The 19,427-nt window shown below is 30.5% G+C and overlaps 1 protein-coding gene and 1 long non-coding RNA gene across 3 annotated transcripts in view; both read left to right on the top strand.

The window, feature by feature from the left end:
* Nucleotides 1–632: 632 nt before the first annotated feature.
* LOC122271963 (uncharacterized) lies at nucleotides 633–9,681 on the top strand. The gene is made up of 3 exons (XR_015430307.1): nucleotides 633–871; nucleotides 4,150–4,270; nucleotides 6,960–9,681. It is a non-coding gene; the product is annotated as an uncharacterized LOC122271963 (long non-coding RNA).
* A 4,717-nt stretch (nucleotides 9,682–14,398) lies between these two features.
* LOC147802022 (uncharacterized) overlaps nucleotides 14,399–19,427 on the top strand; it is an 80,505-nt gene continuing 75,476 nt past the window's right edge. Inside the window, exon 1 of one of the 2 annotated variants that reach the window (XM_087155356.1) lies at nucleotides 14,399–14,644. The gene's annotated coding sequence lies outside the window, so the exon portion shown is untranslated. The remainder of the gene's footprint in view (nucleotides 14,645–19,427) is intronic. The other variant, XM_087155355.1, reaches the window with a different exon arrangement.

Below are 19,427 nucleotides of genomic sequence, written 5' to 3'. Positions count from 1 at the left end.
CCTTAAGATCAGTTCAATGCGGGACTCAAGCTTGAGAAGAACATCACAATGATGTATTCAGGATGGCGGTGGAACCCTTACCCGTTACTTTCAAGCTAGAGAGCGTTTGGTGGAATGGTGAGACCACTTGTCTAGGGAGGCCCCTTTTATCGTTCTGTAAAAAAGTAATTGCCCTACAACCTCTTATTTCCTCAGCAACTTTTGCTAGAATTTTCCCCAACCATGAAAATTAACTTCAGTTAAATCAAGGCACAGAGGATATATTACATACGAGTATTTTATTCATTGGTACTTGCATGCTTGTGTGCTCAATTACATGCAAGTGCTCAATTACATTACATGTATTCAATTATACAAGTACGATTTTTAAGTCTTTATCAGGTAGAAAGACAGATAGAACAATTCAAATAAGAACAATACGAAGATACATTCGGGGTAGGCGGGTTTCGAACCCGCCACCTTCACGCTACAGAATGTTTGGCAGGCGATAACGCTCGGCACAGGGTGGCCCCAAAAACGCGAGTAGCATAGATCCACTTCATCATCAACTCAACTCAACTTTGATCGACAATAATTGCTAATCGTTATCGATATTAAGGGATATAAAATACGGGACAAGACTGGTACCAAACGAGCTCTTCGTATCTTCGCTCTGTTGTTGCTGTTTTTTTCTTCATGAGTTTGTTAGTCAAGCTTTAAGTATCAAGATGGATATAGGACGTGATTTTAAATCTGGTGCTTTTTTTTTTGTCTCAAAGAAATATTTTTTTTGCCTCAAAGAAGTTCTAAAGAACTTAAATTAAATGTTCGCCATTTATTACTAAATTCTTGAAGCTTTTTTATGGATGTCTCATCTGACGAGAACTTTAAAGTAAGTCTTTCTATTCTTCACTACTTTTACATACTTAAAATTTTTCGTGTTAATTGATGGTATGCTTGTGTTTCTCCGAAATTCGGAATTTTGGAATTCTTGCTCTCTTGTGAAATGTAAAAAGTTTTTTTTTTCGAATTTTTTGATGAGATATTGACTTGCTAAAAGTATTACTTTGAAAATTATCAGTTAAAATTTTTATATTGAATAAAACTGACTTGATATTGCGATTGAATGTTTATGAAAAGCAGTAAAACGAGAGTTTTATGAAACAATAGTTTTAAAATTTTAAATTCTTTTTTTTAAATATATTTTTAACAGGATTTAACGTAATTATAAGCTTCTGAATACTATACATTGCGCATGTTTTGAATAATATATCTAATAGTTTTTTAAAACTCTGTCCTTTTTTATTCCTTCTCCTATATTGATTTGATTTATAAAGTTTTGTGACTGTTTCAAACTTAACAGAATTCCTACTCAGTTCTAAAATCTTGTATATTCAAGATTAATATTTTAATAGAGATTAGTTTAAGACATTTTTTAAATATTTGGGTTGCAGAAACTTTCAATTTTGATTTAACAAAATCAATGTCTTCTATATTTATTTTTGGCGATTAAGCTATAGTTTGTCTAAATGAAGAACTACCCTAGCCATTTGTCTGGACCCGTGGCGGTAACTATGATAACGAGGTTAGTAGGTTAAGTAAAAACTACTTCTAAAATACAAAACGATATAAGTTTTAAAATATTTGAGATGAATGAAATTACGATTTAATTTTTAAAAGTTACTTATATTAGTTCTTACGTTGGGGGTTGTTCTTACCGTAGACAAACTATAGGTTTACAAGTCCGATTCATTTTTATTCGGTTTTGCAACACCATATATGTATCTAGGATCTTTCGTCTCCTTTCCTGCTCTTTCCTTAGACCAGGAAAGTAAAATTTCGTTATGCCGTTTATTAGTTTGCATGTAGTTAAGCAAATGTTTCAACCTTTAGCCAGTGCGATCAAGGCAAATGAATTTTTTTTGTCGAATTTAAAGTAAATCAATACTCAACTATTGTGAAATAATTTCTCCCTTAAAATGTTATTTTGTCTGCAGATTTTGCTCATAATTCTTGCGATGAATAATGGCGACTAACTGGTTTGCAGGGAAATTTTAACCGTAATAACTTTCTTAAAAACCTATGAAAATTAAAGGATGGAAAATTTGGTTTAATCGAAAATTTAGTTTGGAAATTTTCAGATTAAGAATTTCTTTATAGGGAGTTTCTACTGTCATTTGATAAGAAATCTACTATGGTATTGAAATCTGTAAATTGTTTGCTACTTTTATTTAGATATGTTAAATAATTTCGTAATGAAACATAATTAAATTGTTATATAGAATTTACTGGTTGTGTATACTAAATATTTTGCATGAATTGTTGGCTTATTTTAATTTTATGTGTAATCTATTTGATTTTAAACTATGTAAAGGAATGAACTAACTTCCTACAAGGAGGTTGGGAAGTTTGCTGCCTACTTTAAATTTCCTTCGTACGTCAACCATGGCTAGTTACGAACATAAATTTATAATTGTGCAGGGCTCCGTGGCTGAATCGCCGTGACACGGCGACATTGTCGCAGAGGGTTAGAGTTCTTGCAGAAAGATTTTTCCTTTGAAAAGTAAATAATTTTACTTCATTTCTGCAGAAATTTTCACGTAATATTTGAACCATGAATTTAGATAATCACTTTTTGACTCTGTTAATTTACGCAGATTGCATCGTAAATCCTTGTAATGTTTCGATTTTATTTTCGGTAGTTATTGATGTTGACTTTCACGCGGATTTTAGATATCCCGATATATTTCAAACAATAGGGAACATTCGAATCGCACATTTGAGCATTTACTTAAGGCGATAATTTATCGAATTTTTAGCGGTTATTGCTATTGATTTCTCTAACTTTTTAATTCGATATTTATTTTACAGGATATAATTAACTACTACCTAATCTCGAAACTAAACACGCATTCGAGGAGTCTGATTCTCGTGATTTCGTTGTCTATCTTTTTTCGGCTATCACTACTACGGATTTCACAATTTTTAATAATTTTCTTTATTGTGATAATTATTTACAATATGCGAAGAAGGAAATAATTTCTGCTCCCGCAACAACATGCGAGAATATCACCCATAGTAACAGAATAAAAATTATTACACGTTCAATTTAAAATATATATATTGTAAACAAAGCATTGTTATTTTAAATTTTTAACATATATGTTTAAAAGTATCTTGCAGTAAGATATTAGTGCTAAAGTTTTGTCGCAGACATCTCTAAAAAATTTTGCCACCGGGATGGGCTCTTCGGTGATTTTCTGTAACTAGTAATTTTCGTCACTTCTAAAGTAAACAGATTTTAAAAATTCGAAAACAGTTGAAACGTCATTCAGACTAGAAAAGAAATTTGCCAAAACTGTGAAATTAAAATTTTTAAGCCTTTAACAACTCCAATTCTTCTGAGAATTGGAGATTTTAATTTAACCGCATGAATATTTAGCACCGAACTCTAGTATTGTCGCAATAGTCTACATGGTGCGTAGCGTTTTTAAAAAGGGCTTAAAGGTGCTTATTTTCGTTATTTAAAAAGCCCTTAAACGTGCTTTTTTCATTGTGTGTTTTTAAAAAGTGCTTAATTTTCAAACAAGAGATTTTTTTCGTTGCCATGTCGATTTTCGCCACGCATTATGCGAAAGCATGCTTTTCACATAGTTCTGTTCAACTTCTTCACTATTCATTTCGGCGTTCCATCTGTCAATAGCGTATGAAAGCGCCAATCATTTTACTGAAATACTTGCGAGTTTGTATGTGCGTCTACTGAGCTGGGTTCGGTGAGATTATTGCCTTCTCATGCGCCACTCTGCTGCATTTTGCAAGATATTCTCAAGTTCAGACTTCATTTTCCACCCTCTGATATCGAACCGAAAAATCTCTCGATTATTTTATAACTGCTAATATAATCAGTTATTTTATCTACTAGTTATTTTATCATGATCATCTAAATTCTTTGAAAAATATTTTGAATTTTGTTTATGTATATGCTTAAAAATATTGAGTGCCTTAAAAGGTGCTTATTTTTTTTAAAGATTTGGCTACGCATCCTGGTTAGACATAAGTATAAAACCTTCATCAGCCAACTTAAATTCTATTACGCAAAAGTATAAAAATAAACGCCACTGTCTATGTAGCAAATTTTATATTAATGACATGTTTCCTATTTTCTTGCAGGATCCAAGAATGTACCTCGAAATAGATGCTTGATACTCAACTACATAAATTTGCTTCATTGCTATATTAAAAGTCTATTCCGTGCAGGAGAATGTCGGCTATCATTATCAGATTTAGATGGGTAAGGAAGTTAAGATTTATTTTGATCTGACCAAGAAATTGTTTAATAAATTTTATTTAACACTAGAAAGACTGAAACTTAGTAAATACCTAGATTGCCCAAAGGAAGTCAGAATGACTGCCTTGTGAAAAAATAACTATTACAGAAAGAAATTTGTTTAAAATTTTCAATATTTTTCATATTTGAAGTTATAGAACAAGTTATTAGTAAATATTAACAATAAAAATTGCATGTTGTACAAAAAGTCACAAAATTATAAGAAATTGTGTCATTATATACATTGTTTTTTTAATTGGAATTAAAAAGCAGTCAAAAAGACTTCCTTGGACAATCTAGTGTTAATGTATCTATTCTAGTTTAGCATTTTATCATATATCGAATTATAAAACACTACACATTGAACTATTCCATAAATAAAAGTCAATATTTAAGGTATTAACCTATTTTTTTTAACCTAGTCTATTTCGACGAAAATTGAGATTTTTTTTTAACCTTGTTTGAACGTTCATTCATTGGATTTTCAAAACCCTTTAAATTTTTGATCTACGATTTTTAGAAATGATAGTAATTTTCCATGGTGATAAATGAAAATGAAAGTACGGTCCTTGGCAATATCATTAGATGCACTATAAGATTCTACGTAAAATCATAATTATCTGGTGATACTATACAATTTTATTGTTTTTAAGGGACTGAAACCGGTTTGCACTTGTTTACGTTCGTGTATTAATTGGTTAACATTGTAATACAATACGTTAAAAATAAATACAAATAGGAAGGATATGAAAAATCTCTTGAATTAAAGCCCATTACACGTGTTTAAATATAAAAGTATTGCCTATAAACTCGTGCAAAACATGCAATTATTAAAACACTACGGTGGGTCTAATTATTATAATGTATTAATATAATACGTGATAAAATAAATATTCTATATTTATGTCTTTTAATTTAATCAATTGTTGATCGTCTAATTTAACCAATTGATAGACGAACGAGTGGAAAGCTGAGTAAAAACAATAAATCTGTCCTGATAATTAAGAGAATCTAATAGTGCGTCTAATAATTTGGCCTGAAGACACTTAAATGTTTAACCTTTTTATTTGAATAAATTAAGGTTTCATTTTATTAAATATTATATAAACTTTATTTAGTAAGAAAAGTCATTTTCTGAAATTTTCACAATAATGTTTGTTCTCAGTATTTTGTTAAAATTTAAATGCGTTTTCTGAACATAGATTTGGAGATTTTTACACCAGCACACATGACAAAAAGTTCATTTTCGACTTGCTTGAAATTTAGCATGCAGATTTTGTATAATGGTGCAAGTGTGAATTTAGCTTTAAGCATATTAAGTTTTTCTTTAAAAATTGAATATTACAATTTAGTTTTTAATTCTTTTTGAAATTGTAAAATAGTTAAAAACTCGGGTAATAACATTAATCTAGATGTTTTTGTAATTTATGAAATAAAATTTACTGTATAGCTGTTAGCGTGGTATGAAAATGAGTAGTTTTGAACTCATTTGATTTAACAAATATTGTATACATTTTTAAACAGGGTATCTGCTACATTTTAGATTTTCAAATTAATGACTAAAGCATTATCATAACATCAATTGAAATGATAGATATATAATCAAAACTGTTATACTCTGCATCTTCATTAGATTTCAAATTTAAAAAAAAAGAGTACAAGTTCAATTGTGAGTGACAAATTTTGTTCAATACCGAAATTCATGACTTTCCACGATTTCTCATGACTTTCCAGGTGAGCAGATATCTTGTTTAAACTTTACATTAAATTTAATTTTAAAGCCCTGCTTACAAAATTTAGCCTTAAAAATTGTGTGGATTTCCACGATCAGTCTGACGGCAAGGAGCTTCTAACTCTTGATCCGATATAGGTTATTTTACGTCAGCACTGCGGTCGGTGCTAGCGAAGAGCAGAATTTGAATCTACCAGTCTATGCTTAGGTAGCATCATTGGGAGGCGAACGCTCGGGGGCCCCTACTGCTTTTAATTGGTTTTAAAGCGTACAAAATTTTTGTCTCACTGAAAAACTGAACTTGCTTGGACAAAACTTTGTAACATTAGTATTGCGTCCTATGTAACTTTCGTCATATCTAAAACTTATGTTTAATTTAGTTTCTTGGTTGGAGATGTTTAACTTCTGTTGATAAAATCTCCTACTGATCAGGAGGCTAATAAATTTAGTCATTTGGCACAAAGTTCTAAAATAAGAACTTTCACGAATATCAGACTAATGTTCCCTAACGGTCTATAGATAAATCTCTTAATTCCGTGGTTAGTTAAAGTTTTGCGAAATTGAAATTTCGACAACGCCATTAAGTTTTCGTTTGAACTTCGTCTGCATTTATTAATATAGATTTCTGTGTTACTCCAGCCTTTTGAAAAATACACACATAGCTGCTCAGAGATCCTACCTGCAGGAATTAAATGTTCGGATTAATATGATCTCCTTTATAAGATTTAGGAATTTTGTAAAATGCAAATTCTGGATATGCATTTAAAGGACATACCTACAAAGGGGTTGACTGAGATATTTGCATAACTAATATTTATAAAACTTTACTAGACTCAATATCAAACACTGCCTCTGACAAGAGTGAAATTGTGTTAATTTGACCATAAGAATAAAGACATTTTGTATTCTTTTTAACACTAGGCTTTGCATTGCTGATCTAATTGCCATGAGGATCGTAGTCTTCCAAAATCTCCATCACTGACCTGGTTACCATGAGGATCGTAGTCTTCCAAAATCTCCATCACTGACCTGGTTACCATGAGGCCTGTTGTCTGCTTAGATCTCCATCACTGGCCTGGTTACCATGAGGCCTGTTGTCTGCCAAGATCTCCATCACTGACCTGGTTACCATGAGGCCTGTTGTCTGCCAAGATCTCCATCACTGACCTGGTCACCATGAGGCCTGTTGTCTGCCAAGATCTCCATCACTGACCTGGTTACCTTGAGGCCTGTTGTCTGCCAAGATCTCCATCACTGACCTGGTTACCATGAGGCCTGTTGTCTGCCAAGATCTCCATCACTGACCTGGTTACCATGAGGCCTGTTGTCTGCCAAGATCTCCATCACTGACCTGGTTACCATGAGGCCTGTTGTCTGCCAAGATCTCCATCACTGACCTGGTTACCATGAGGCCTGTTGTCTGCCAAGATCTCCATCACTGACCTGGTTACCATGAGGCCTGTTGTCTGCCAAGATCTCCATCACTGACCTGGTTACCATGAGGCCTGTTGTCTGCCAAGATCTCCATCACTGACCTGGTTACCATGAGGCCTGTTGTCTGCCAAGATCTCCATCACTGACCTGGTTACCATGAGGCCTGTTGTCTGCCAAGATCTCCATCACTGACCTGGTTACCATGAGGCCTGTTGTCTGCCAAGATCTCCATCACTGACCTGGTTACCATGAGGCCTGTTGTCTGCCAAGATCTCCATCACTGACCTAGTTACCATGATCGTAGTCTGCTAAGATGACCTACTTCAGTTGCCTGGTTGACTCAACAGAACAAGAGGTTTATTTTTACATTCTCCTTGAATAGTATGAAAATTCCATTTTCGGCATTTTGGTTACTTAAATTTAAATATTTTCTCTGATAAGAATTAAGCTATATAAATATTTTTAATTAAATCTAAATCCATATTTATAATATAAATGCAATTTAAGTGTACATCGTTTAAAAGTTTATTTAAAATATTTTTATTAATCGTAAAGAATATTTAAGTCTTATTTACCTAAACATACCTTTTTCTATTTATCATATCTAAAAATTATTATTCATAAATTTTTTGAGTCTTATTTACCCATTAAATATCTTAAATTAAATTTAAAGTCTAAGTCTCTGAAATTTGACTGCACCTTCTCTAATCTATCAGCTATGTATTATATATACATACTGTTAATAGTCTTAGCATTTTTAATACAAGCTTATTGTTAGTTATTCCTCGCTATCAGCTATGGCATAATATTTAAGAAAATTAAACCTTGGCGCAAAAGAACTAATTCCGATTTATTTTTTTCCTTCAAACTATTGTCCAGTATACTAACTAAAATCTAAAATTTGTATTATTCAAAAGAATTGTTTTAGTGTGTAAATTCAAATCATTAACTTCAGAGAATTATTAAAAATTAAAATACTTCCGTTCGATTCTCAGACGAAACATATTTAGATGAATAAAACTTTATATCTGATTTTATTTTGGTATCACAAATTTTTAAATATTCCTTTTCCACCAAATACATCATACGTTACTTTCATATTTTAGAATCTGTTTAAGTAAATGTGGGTTAATTTCAAAATCTACCATTAAAATACACTTAATCTGAAGTTTAAGCAAACCTTGTTTGTAAAAAATTTGAGGAATGTATATCGAAAAATCTAATACAAAATCTGATCTCAAATTTGTAAGCTATTAAAATTAACTAACTCTTAAACTTGTTTTAATCTTTAAAAAAAATTACAGCTCGCAGATAAAAACCGGTATTTATTAAATCAACGTTATAAAATGTCAAAATTCTTGGCGGTAACGAGATATTTGGATGACGGAAAACCAACATACAATATCGCAAATTCAGTGTTACCTTAATAAATCACACGGTATAAAATTGATAGTTATGAATTAATCTCCACTCATCAGTAAAATACATATTAAATACCAGTTAACGTATTTAAGGTAACCCGTACTGTTCGAAATAGAAATCTTATCTTACTATTCCGGATCTATCGGTTTGTGTACCTATCACTTAAGTTGTTTAAAACCCTTCATGCTAGCGACTCGCTGTAGCGTCATAGCATCGCATTTTTCAAATTTTACTTTTGTCCTAATCTTAGTTAGCTTTGATGGAAAACAATGTTGCATAGTTAGCACTTTACACATTAGGTTTTTATTTACATAACTGTATTAAGGTAAATTTCACTAAACAAATCTAAATTTACAATTTGTCGATCATTTATGAAGTATCTATCGCAATAACAATTCTACGCATTTAGTCTAAATTTTAGAAGAATTAATGCGCATTATATAAAAAGTTTGAGAACGAAACTATTAAAAGAAAATTAATGAAAAATCAAGACTGTCTAGTAATCAAGTTAGCGCAGCGGAACGCGGTAGAGGTTTGCTCAAGAAATGTTCTAATTTTGTCGCTCAAAATAAAACTGGTAGCTTTTAACACGCTTTGGCGTAACAGAAACTTTTATCTGTAGTTAGTACTAATTATACACATTATTGCATGCATTGAAAATGTTAGATTAGTTAGAAGTTTGGTAAATAAAATATTTCAAATTGTCAGTTGATTTTTCTTAAGATAAACGAAAATTATATTTCTTATAAAAAATATTTGATACATTAATAAATGGGCTTCTACAAAACTAGTCTTGTTTTTTAATCTTATTTCTCTACCGAGTCTATTTGCATAACGAAAATCTTTAAATGAATATACCTGAATTTGCTTCATCTCCCCTCTTAAATATTAATAGCAGTTTTGATACATATTCAGTGCTTAAAAGTATATGTTCAACGCTGAATAATATTTATTACGGATAATTCAGCTCGTTTAGTTATGCGAAACTGGCTGTGGGCATAGCACGTGATAAAAGGATATTTTAAAAATTTTAAAAGAATCTGTGACACACTATTTAGCCATCGTTTCAAAAAGTAAGTTTGGAAAATTTTTAATTTTCCCTTTTTTAAATGTAAATATTCCTGGATGATCAAATTTAAAGCAATTCATGTTAAAGGAATTTCGTTATGCATTCATATTATTCATTCATAATCTGGCTAACTACTAACATGAGACTAACTATAACATATATTTTAACCATAAGCTAACATCAATTCATTGACTCGGCGGCTAAATAAGTTTAAACAATGGGGCATAGTTACGCGGTATAAGCTATTTTATTTAGAGTATACTTAAAATTTATATTTTAAAATTATATTAGATTTTTATAAATTATGAGATAGTAAAAATTTTTAATTAAAATTATGCAGTTTCGATCATTTTCAGTTATTTTTCCAAGTTTAGTGAAAATAACGTGGAAAAAACATTTAGAAATATTTTGGAAATACTGAAATTCAGCTTTGTTCGAATTTTGAAATTTCTAATTCGGATAAAATAAAAATTTTGTAACAGGTGCATTAAAGATACACACACATTTTTAAAAACATGCATCTATTTTAATAACTATAAAAGATCAAAATTGATTTCTGACTTTGTATAAACTAAAACAAATTCCAAACACATTAGACTGTCCAGCTAACTATTGTGACTGAAATCTGTTGCGCTGTAATATTGCGCTGTAATACGGGTAGACTTCAAAAACGTTCTTTCTTGTATATTAAACTAGTTTCATTGTAAATTGTTTTCGACTAAGTATGCATCGATTGAGTTAACAACGTTTCACATAGAGCCGTACATCCACAGCATTAATCTCTTTTTCGACCCAGGTTTCAAACACCCTGGAAAGTGCTTGGCGAGCTTTAAAACTTGTATAGCTATTAAAAAGAATAACGCATAACAGCTGCTAGGCATTACGATATGAGGAACTTTATCTAACTATGCTGGATACTTAACTTGACATAAAGCTAAGCTAAAACTAGAAAAGTGGGTACTAGAAAAATTATTTTTCAAAGCATAAATGGTAGAGCTTTAGTTGAAAAAGGTTCGTACACATATTAATCATTACAGAATATTGCATAATCTAATAAATAAAAGTTTTAATACTAATTTGATAGTTTCGAAAATAGGTACATGAATTCAATCGCCCTTCAAGGTCTAAATCAAATTATAGAATTTACTTCAAAACTAAGATTAAATTTAAGTTAGAGGACAAAATTGAAACGTGAATTTAATATTACATCGAAAGTCTCTAAATGTAATCGAAAATTTAAAACTATTTGAGTTGTGAATGTTGTAACTTAGTATTTATTACGACCAAATTTATTCGTCCTATTGAAATTAATTTAATACAATTTTAAAATATTTTAAGGAAATTTAAATCTTAACTTGCATATGTATCTAATAAAATAAAACAGGTATTTAGTATTTGTAATAGTTTACGTGTTTTGAAAAAAAAATAATTCAACGTATTCACGTATAAATTAAATGCTACCCATTTAAGATTTTCAAATCTGATTTTGGTGCTACGTAAAGTAAATATATAGATTTCCACTCAAATGAGTGTTTAAAGAGTGCTCGAACGCATATTTTTAAACTGAACTATCTCTTTTAAATATACCGATCCCGTGTAAAAGTGCTACAAATATAGGTTATTGGTCAGAGAAGGCAAAATTTCTGATAGAAAATTGAATCTACTATTTGAACAGAAGCCGAAACGATCCACGAGGTAAAGTATAAACATACTATCTTAATGTGTTCCGTTTTAAATCTAACACTAAAATTTTGAATTTTTCGATTCTCGTAGTATGTTGCGATTGAGTTTAATACTTAAGAAATAATGACATAGATAACAATAAGCTTGTTAAAACTTGTATGTAAAAGCAGATTTGCAAATTCCAAGAATTTTTTTTAAATCTTCAAATTCGTTGATTCGAGTTCTATCCTAAGCAGATCATTGTTAAAACGGGCGAGAAATCTTCTATGCAAATATAAATTCAATAAAATGTTATAGATAACTCTAAATCGGGGTCATATAATACTAATTTTGGAATCTCTAACAGTTTTGAGCTGGATTAAGTTAAATTGTCTATGAAGTAAATTGTGAGATACTACGTCGAAATTGCAACTGTATCATTGTACAGTAGTCGAGAACCAAATTTAAACCTGGTAGCACGTATATATTAATAGACTGTGATTGAAAAACAGTCAGTACTACCGCATTTATAGTCGATGATATAGCAGATCTACACAATTTGGGGATATCGATCTGCTACACGAGTGTGCAAGTGTGAATCGGAAGCTTCGGAATGTTCTAGACTAGTGTGGATAATGACGTGGAGGTGGTAGTCGGCCGTTCTGCGTTCTCGTCATGTTTCACACTCGTCCAGCCGTTTCGGAACTTCTCGATTCACACATGTGCGCTTCTGTAGTGGATCAGTATCCTTGTGCTGTGTAGAAATCTTTTAACGGCAGAGTCTTGCTTTAAGAACTTGAAACTAGTTATTCTTTTTTGAGTACTCGTGCAACTTGGACTAACAACAATGAATTTTCGATCGAAAGAGTTCCCCGATCTCTTCAGACGCTATACTGATCGTGTTTTCAAAAATCAAATGTTATTTATTTTTTGCTCCAAACACTAAATAGCTAACGGTGAAAAAAATCCGTTCTTAGAAATTATAGCTAAATTTTTTAAAAAAGATTTACTTTTTAACTACCCTCTTCTGAAAGTTATAAATTAACAGCCTTACTACCTTTTACTTTCAGTTCAAAATATGAATTTTATCTAAAATCGCCGTCGAAAATTTAATCTAGTGAAAAACTCAATGTTCAAATCTGCCTTTCATATAAATTAGTTTGAAAAGTTTAATTTTTCAAAATATAACTTAAATTTTTCGGAAATTAAGTTTCAGGTGCAACAGAGACTTCTTAATTTTAAAATAAAATCTCTTAAAAAAAATGTTTTTGAAGCTTTTTAGATTCTATTTAAAATGACAAAATTGAGAATTAAATTTTAATGAATTCAGGTTCCTTTTTGTTCTGATACATATTTTTACAAGGAGAATTTTCAATAGATTATAAATATTCATGTCACTTGCATTGTGTAATTAAATATCAAAGTTGCCGTTTGATAGCTTATTGTACACCAAGAAATCCATGTTAATATTTCGTTGTGTAAACAAAGTGCAAGTTTAATGTGAAATGTTGCTAAAACATTCTATTGTAAATGTTAGAGCTCCATGTAAAATAAGGAAGATATTGTTTAAAACTAGTAATTTGTAAATGAGTAGACACATGTAATGCCTAGATGCAGTTTGAACTATATGTAATTATAAATGTTTTAATAAAAATATTTGATCGACAAATTGGTTAGTTTTACTTTTGTTATACATAAGAATTTCTTTTTATTCCAGACTAAGTCATTCAGTTTTAAATTACCACTATTAATGATAGATATTAATGATGTTTACAAATTTATCCTGAGATTTTATTTAAAATTTGCATTAGGAAAATATTACGCTGTTAGTTGAACTCTTCTCTAAATACTTTACCGATAGTTATCAAAGCAAATGTAGATTTCATCAGAACCGAATTCAGTTTATAGTTGAGACAGTAGACAAATGTTTAGAAACATTTTATGCCTGTCAATATGTACACTTTTCAAAGAACTTTTCTTAGTCTTGGTGAAACATCTAATTTAAACAATTGTAAAACTACAGTAAAATTCTCCCTACTAACAAGAATAAGTGCTTTTATCTGATACATTTGTTTTCCTTCATTACTCTTGAGAATTGAGGCCCAGATTGCGTTCTTTGACGCACAATTTTTGTAAAACAGAAGGGGGCTCATTCCCCCTTTCGCTGCCGCTCACCAACCCCCGATGATTACTTAGCAAAAATTGTTACTTCTTGACAATATTCTAAAGTTAAAATTATTCATTTACATATACGTACTAAAAGTAATTCAGTTTGCTTACACTTGTGCCTCCACTTCCATGTTCAAATATTATCTATTATAAATATTTAGATCTATTGGTGAATAGGAGTAATTTCTTCAAGTAATCATTTCTTTAGCTAACATTTATATTGTTCAAACAAATTTGAGTTCACAACGGTAATTTAATACTTTCGCTAACTAAATGGGTGGATATGTTAAATACCATTTCTGCTTGCACCACATTGTGCATGAAGCTGATCATTAAGTTCTAAATCATTTAACGAATCTCTATAACTGTAATTTGTAACAATATGCAATTATGTTTGCACAAAAATAATGATAAAACGCATAATAAGATTAGACACCTTTTCAAGAAACTTTATTTTAAAATGTAGCACAGAATTAAGTTATTATAATAAAATAAAAAAATCAATTCTCTTAGTTTTAAACTTTTGAATTAAAAATAATAGCAGTAGAGAAAAATACCTTTTTAAATTAGGGATACAAGCATATTTATAGAAAAAAACAATAAGTTTTACTTTTTATGCTGATAACAATCTGGATATGAGTGAGGAAAAAGTGGATCCTAACACGTGATTTTTTCCAGCCAATTAAAGAGCACTGACAACAGGGAAAAACTGTCAGAAAATTGTGTTTTTATGCTATATCTATTTCATACCTTTTTAATTGTATCAAATTCAAAACGAGTGAAAATATATTAAGCATTTTAATTTTTATTATAAAATACAGAATGACAGCATTTTTTTGCACCTGTAAAGGTAAAATTTTTAAACAGCTTCGCACTTCCATTATTTGCAAATTTGCTTTTATTTGCAGTTAATTAGAACTAAGAAATAGTTATTCATCACTGAAATTTATGCAATTAACAAAATATAAAAGTTTTTGAAATATGACTGAAAATTTCTTATTTGGATTTTATATTCTAGTATAAAGTATCGATAATCTAACAGATTTTTTAATAACTATTAAACTGCTTTTAGAATCAATAATATCAAAATATATTTTTACTTTTAATTAGAGAGCTTGAAAAATATGCGTCAAAGGTGAAAGAATTTTTCTCGTTTTGTATTAGTAGTTTAAGAAACTAAATTCCGTTATTTTATCGAATTTTTTTTATTCATTGAAAGTTCTTTTGAATTTAGTTACCAAAGTTAAAAAGTTTTTGTATTTAAAGGTAAGACTGAAAAAGTTTCTTAAACTTTAAAGCATTTTTTAAACTTTAAAAATCAAACTTCAAAACTTTTTAATAAAATTTTGTGACTAGTTGCAATAGAACAAAATTTATTGAATGAAATAAACTGTTCAAATGGTTCACTTATTTTCGTCAGAATTTTTTTTTAAATACTGAGAGAAGAGACTTTTTCATAACAATTAGTAAATCTCAATCTTAATTTTTCATTATTACCCGAACTTAATATTCTAGTTATAAAAATTCTCCATTATGATAAGCAATCTGACTAAAATTTACACATTTCCAATAAAGTTAATGAAGTGTTCTTAATTCTTTGACGCAGAATTTTTATTAAACATGTCGTACTTTTTCATTATATTGTATAAAAGTCGAAACAATAAAAATATTAGTTGGAATTTTGATCATTTATGGTTATGAAATTAGAGAATGCCGCATCAGTTTCTTGTTTCTGCTATCCAAAATGTTGCAGTTTGTTTCTATTTCCAAAAATTTTAGTTAAATTTCATGAATATATTAAATAGAACAAAATTTGCTGAATGAAATAAACTGTTCAAATGGTTTAATTAGTTTCTTCAGAATTCTAATTTTCCAAATGTTGAAGGGCTGAGAAGAGACCTTTTCAGAACCATTATTAAATCTCGATCTTAATTTTCCATTATTACACAAACGTAATAATCTAGCTATATGAATTCTCCACTTTGATAAGCAACCTCGACCAAGACATTTTCGACTGACTAAAGTGTACAAACTTCCAATAAAGTTAAAAAAGTATTCTTAACTCTTTGACGCAGAATTTTTATTAAACATTTCGTACTTTTTCATTAAAAAGTACAAAAGTCAAAACAAATGAAAATTATATATTCAGCATTTTGATAATTTATGGTTATGAAACAGAGAATGTCAATGTTTTTTTCTGCTGTAATGGTAAAATTCTTTTAACGTTGCTCACTTCTAAATTTACACTTAGATCTCATTAATTTCTAATAAGAAATTTATCATTGAAATTTCTTTTATTTACAAAATCAATTATTAAATTTTTGACTATAAATAAAAAAAATTAAAACTACCATTTTAATTATATATTTTAGTATTAAGAGATGTCAGGTTATTTCAGATTTTTTAGTAACTATTAGACTGATTATATATACGAAAATATAATTAAAGTGTCAAAAATATATAAAAAGGAAATCATCTACGTCAAAGGTTAAAGAATTTTTCTCATTGTGTATTAGTAGGTTAACAAACTAAGTTCAGTTATGTTATCTAATTCTTCATTAAAAAGAGCTCTTTTGAACCTAGTTTCAAAATTTAAACAGTTTTTGTATTTAAAGATTAGACTAATAAAGTTACTTAAAATTTAATTTAAAAACTTTCAAAATCAAAAACTTCAGAAACATTTTTAGTAAACTTTTGTGACTAGGTTCAGTGGAACAAAGTTCAAACAATTAAATTAACTGTTCCAACGGTTCCCTTTGTTGCTTCCGAATTTTGCAAATGCTGAGGGGGAGAGCAGAGATTTTTTTTCAAAGACTGTATTTAATAACAATCCTAATTTTCATTCTTACACGAGAGTAATATTCCCGCTATATGAATTTGATACGCAATCTCTGCCATTTTGATAAGCAGTCTTCACCAAAATAATTTTCTACTGACTAAAACACTTCTAATGAAGTTTTCTCAATTTTTTTTCATCGTTGTGATACAAGATAATTCTATTAAAACAGCAAATAATTTCCATTGAGCTTAAGTTTTTATTAGCTTTTAAAGCTTTTGATTATTCGACAAACGCAGATCTTTATAAAAGTACTAATTCCTTAACTGAAATTCCTATTTCCTTAATTAAAACTGTAAAAAAAATTAGAAAACTGTAACGGAAAATCTTAGCAGTTTATATGAAGATCTTGTGACTAAATACTCCTGGGATCAGAGCTTTAAATAACTTGGAAACAAATGCGATTTTTACTTAGAAACATGTAGCGCTGAAACTCTTGTAAGAAATGCAAGTTTAATTCATATTGTTGGGACTTAATATATTTTAGCCGGTCTGAAATCGCAAGATAAAAAGATTTCAAGAAGAATTTTTTTTAGAACTAAACTATTCCGATTCTTTAAATGTAATCAGTGAATAGAATAAGAATGTGAGAAAGTTTCCAAATTTCTAATCAGAAATTTTTTATTACCTGAAATATACTGAGTTGGTAATTAAATTTTCACCATTCCTTTTTTGAAATGTTTAAAATATGGATATTTTATCTGCCGTTTCATTTGATGCTAATTTTCACGCAAAACTAAGTTTAATCACCCTTCATTGAACTCAATTAGACGGACAGAACGAGTCGCGTCTGTGAGGTCAAAATTTAAATTTTCAAGCCACGAGTGAGTCTATCCATACACAGCACAAATGTTTCGAGCAGCTTTTGCTGCCTTAGAATCTAAATTAACAGCAACAAGGAGGAAGTGCTAAAAATTCTCAACTGGCCATTCAATTTTAATGATCTGAAAATTACCATCAATTCATTTGAAAACAAACCAGTCTCTTTCGAATAATCTGAAACATTATGTCTCAAACTTTTAATAAAATATACAACGTAAAAAATTTAAAAAAAAAATTTATGAGAACTTACCGACCCAATATTATTATCCACAGCTGGGTAGAATGGATAATTAAGCTAAGCATTCACGCAACAGCCCGATGTGCCCAAAGTATCAGGGAGGTTAAGGGTGTACTGTTTACTATTACTCTTGATTATTGTAGTTGAAAAGTGAGGACGCCACGTAATCCAAGACAAGACCTATTTTGCCAATGGCTAATCTCTGCTATTAGTTGCTTCTTGATAAATGTCGCGTTTAATTGAATGGTTCCATTTTTGTATTACCTTATGGGGGAATTTGTAATCAAAAACACATTAGGTCCATTTTTATAATTACTTCTTTTACATTTCGGTACTGAAATACAATATATACAATATTATTTAAACAATAATATAAAGAATAGCATAAAGGAAGCTATTGTTCAATAACAAATATTTAAAATTGTCGGTTAATGAGTTAAGAACTACTGTTTGTGACGTCGCTCTAAAAGACCTTGGAGATCTCAACGGCCATATTTCTCGGTGGCTATGGCTCAGAACAACACCTCCTAGAAAAGAGAAGGCCTCAGCACGGGTTACCGTAAATATCCTTGAGTAGTCCAAACGTAATGACATATTTTGTATTTCTAACCACTGCGCAGCTTAGTATCCCGAACGTAATGACATCTTTCTAATTTTTCATCTACTGCGCAGTTAACTTCGTCACATCGGACTACTAAATTGATCCGTGATGAGGCCTTCTAGGAGGTGTTGCTCAGAGCCGGAGTTTTTTCTTCTTCTTTTGAGCTTAAATTTTATTTTATTTTATAACCGTCGTTGAACAACCAACCCAATTTTATGGGTTTACGACTACTAATGTTCAACACCGTAGCCTTGTAATTTTGAACCCAATCCAGAAGACAAGGGAACTCCTGTATAGTATTGGGAGAAATTTGCTTTCGTGATGGACTCTTTGATGGAGCTTTCCCGCGTTTGCGTTACATGGAGGGGAAGATCACGAGAACCTCCCACGGTTAGCCTGATTGCAAGGGAACTCTAACCCATGATCCGTCAACCATTGAGGATATTTCACATCAGCACAGTGGTCGGTGCAAGCCGGAAGCGAAATTCGTATCGACTGGTATTCAAACCCGGTTCGCCTGTTTGGAAGGCAAACGCTCTATCAGCTGAGCCATCGCGGTTCTTTAAGCTTAAATTCGTGAAATCTCCAAAACATAAACGCATTTTCTTATGATGTACTATAAAGTACATGAGTCGTGGTGGCTCAGGGGATAAAGCATTCGCTTTCCAATCAGGTGAATCGAGTTCGAATCCCAACGATGACTAGTAGATACGAATTTCGCACCTGGCTAGCACCGACTACAGTGCTGACGTAAAATATCCTCATTGGTTGATGCATCATTGGTCCCCTTGTAGTCAGGCTAACCGTGGGAAGGATTTTTCCCCATGTTACGCCAATGCTGGTTAGTTGCATCAAAAAATCCTCAACAAAGGCAAATTTCTCCAAATACGTGATACAGGACAGACAGCCAGTCATCTTTGAGAATATAATAAGATGCTCTTTATATTTTTTGTAATTTTTTAATTCAACCCAAAAAATAAAAGTAACTTACAATTTAAGTATGGGTGTAAGACAATATTTATGAAAGTTATAAAAATAATTTATTTTGACCGAGATTAAATTTAAATTTAAATTATGAAATTTTGCGTTGTACGCAACGGAAAACCACGAAAATGTTGAAGATTAATAAAAGCCTC

The sequence above is a fragment of the Parasteatoda tepidariorum genome, chromosome 11 (assembly GCF_982258835.1).
Source record: "Parasteatoda tepidariorum strain Cologne lab strain chromosome 11, Ptep-v5.0, whole genome shotgun sequence".
Lineage (NCBI taxonomy): Eukaryota > Metazoa > Arthropoda > Arachnida > Araneae > Theridiidae > Parasteatoda > Parasteatoda tepidariorum.
Note: the sequence above shows the minus strand (reverse complement) of the source record. Positions and strands in the feature narration are given on the sequence as shown.